Source organism: Bacillus rossius, unplaced genomic scaffold (assembly GCF_032445375.1).
Source record: "Bacillus rossius redtenbacheri isolate Brsri unplaced genomic scaffold, Brsri_v3 Brsri_v3_scf494, whole genome shotgun sequence".
Classification (NCBI taxonomy): Eukaryota; Metazoa; Arthropoda; class Insecta; order Phasmatodea; family Bacillidae; genus Bacillus; species Bacillus rossius.
In genome coordinates, this window is record NW_026962694.1 from 22,740 (window position 1) to 25,000 (window position 2,261).

Consider the following 2,261-nt stretch of genomic DNA (forward strand, 5'->3'; position numbering starts at 1 on the left):
TTCACAGCGAGCCCACGGGCCAACGGTCTGCTCCCGCAGTGGGCCGCGCCCGAATGTGGGCACCGATCATATAATTTGAAATCCACTCGCCAAGTACCATGCGAGTTTCTAAGAGCGCGATATATTCGCCAGTGAAAGCCTTGGAAGTTTGGCCTCGCCTACTCCCTAGGAAAATTAATTAGAGATGGAAGGAAAGACTTTGCAATTGCAAAGCGGGTGTCGATATTGGGAAGTCGCCCCCGTACTTGTTGATACAGAAGGAAAAAAAAATGTACATCATAAGATTCGGACCCGGTGCTCTGCGGACCCGGGAGGTTCCTCCGAACGAAAAAAAAAGCTGCTAGCAGCTCCCTGGTTGATCCTGCCAGTAGTCATATGCTTGTCTCAAAGATTAAGCCATGCATGTCTAAGTGCAAGCCAAAATAAGGTGAAACCGCGAATGGCTCATTAAATCAGTTATGGTTCCTTAGATCGTACCACATGACTTGGATAACTGTGGTAATTCTAGAGCTAATACATGCTGAACTGAGTCCCGACCAGAAATGGGAGGGATGCTTTTATTAGATCAAAACCAATCGGCGTGGCTCGTCTGCGTCCGTTTGCTTTGGTGACTCTGGATAACTTTGTGCTGATCGCACGGTCTCCGTACCGGCGACGCATCTTTCAAATGTCTGCCTTATCAACTGTCGATGGTAGGTTCTGCGCCTACCATGGTTGTAACGGGTAACGGGGAATCAGGGTTCGATTCCGGAGAGGGAGCCTGAGAAACGGCTACCACATCCAAGGAAGGCAGCAGGCGCGCAAATTACCCACTCCCGGCACGGGGAGGTAGTGACGAAAAATAACGATACGGGACTCATCCGAGGCCCCGTAATCGGAATGAGAACACTTTAAACCCTTTAACGAGTATCCATTGGAGGGCAAGTCTGGTGCCAGCAGCCGCGGTAATTCCAGCTCCAATAGCGTATATTAAAGTTGTTGCGGTTAAAAAGCTCGTAGTTGGACTTGTGTCCCACGCTGTCGGTTCACCGTTCGTCGGTGTCTAACTGGCATGCCCGTGCGGACGTCCTGCCGGTGGATGCGGTCGGCCGCGGCAAGCCCCTTCCCTCGGGCGTTCGCCCCTCCTCTCGTAACCTCTTCGCGGAGGCCGGGTTGGATGCGGGTGTTTCGTCCCGGGGTGCATGCTTGGGCCCCGCGCGTCGGCGGTCCGATGCAATCCTACCGCGGTGCTCTTCACCGAGTGTCGAGGTGGGCCGGCACGTTTACTTTGAACAAATTAGAGTGCTCAAAGCAGGCAGTGTTTCGCCTGAATATTGTGTGCATGGAATAATGGAATAGGACCTCGGTTCTATTTTGTTGGTTTTCGGAACCCGAGGTAATGATTAACAGGGACAAACGGGGGCATTCGTATTGCGACGTTAGAGGTGAAATTCTTGGATCGTCGCAAGACGAACCTAAGCGAAAGCATTTGCCATGTGTGTTTTCATTAATCAAGAACGAAAGTTAGAGGTTCGAAGGCGATCAGATACCGCCCTAGTTCTAACCATAAACGATGCCAGCTAGCGATCCGCCGAAGTTCCTCCGATGACTCGGCGGGCAGCTTCCGGGAAACCAAAGCTTTTGGGTTCCGGGGGAAGTATGGTTGCAAAGCTGAAACTTAAAGGAATTGACGGAAGGGCACCACCAGGAGTGGAGCCTGCGGCTTAATTTGACTCAACACGGGAAACCTCACCAGGCCCGGACACCGGAAGGATTGACAGATTGAGAGCTCTTTCTTGATTCGGTGGGTGGTGGTGCATGGCCGTTCTTAGTTGGTGGAGCGATTTGTCTGGTTAATTCCGATAACGAACGAGACTCTGGCCTGCTAACTAGTCGCTTCCGGTATCCCTTCGTGCTACCGGCGACAAATGATCTTCTTAGAGGGACAGGCGGCTTCTAGCCGCACGAGATTGAGCAATAACAGGTCTGTGATGCCCTTAGATGTTCTGGGCCGCACGCGCGCTACACTGAAGGAATCAGCGTGTCCTCCTAGCCCGAAAGGGCCGGGTAACCCGTTGAACCTCCTTCGTGCTAGGGATTGGGGCTTGCAATTGTACCCCATGAACGAGGAATTCCCAGTAAGCGCGAGTCATAAGCTCGCGTTGATTACGTCCCTGCCCTTTGTACACACCGCCCGTCGCTACTACCGATTGAATGATTTAGTGAGGTCTTCAGACCGGTGCGCGACGGCTCTTCGCGAGCCGCTGATGTTGCTGGAAAGA

General features: G+C 52.6%; 1 non-coding gene across 1 annotated transcript in view; it reads left to right on the forward strand.

Moving 5' to 3' along the window:
* The first annotated feature begins 348 nt into the window (after positions 1–348).
* Positions 349–2,261, forward strand: part of LOC134544767 (small subunit ribosomal RNA) — a 1,989-nt gene continuing 76 nt past the window's right edge. Inside the window, exon 1 of the ribosomal RNA XR_010078027.1 lies at positions 349–2,261. This exon is cut by the window's right edge and continues 76 nt beyond it. This is a non-coding gene — a ribosomal RNA (small subunit ribosomal RNA).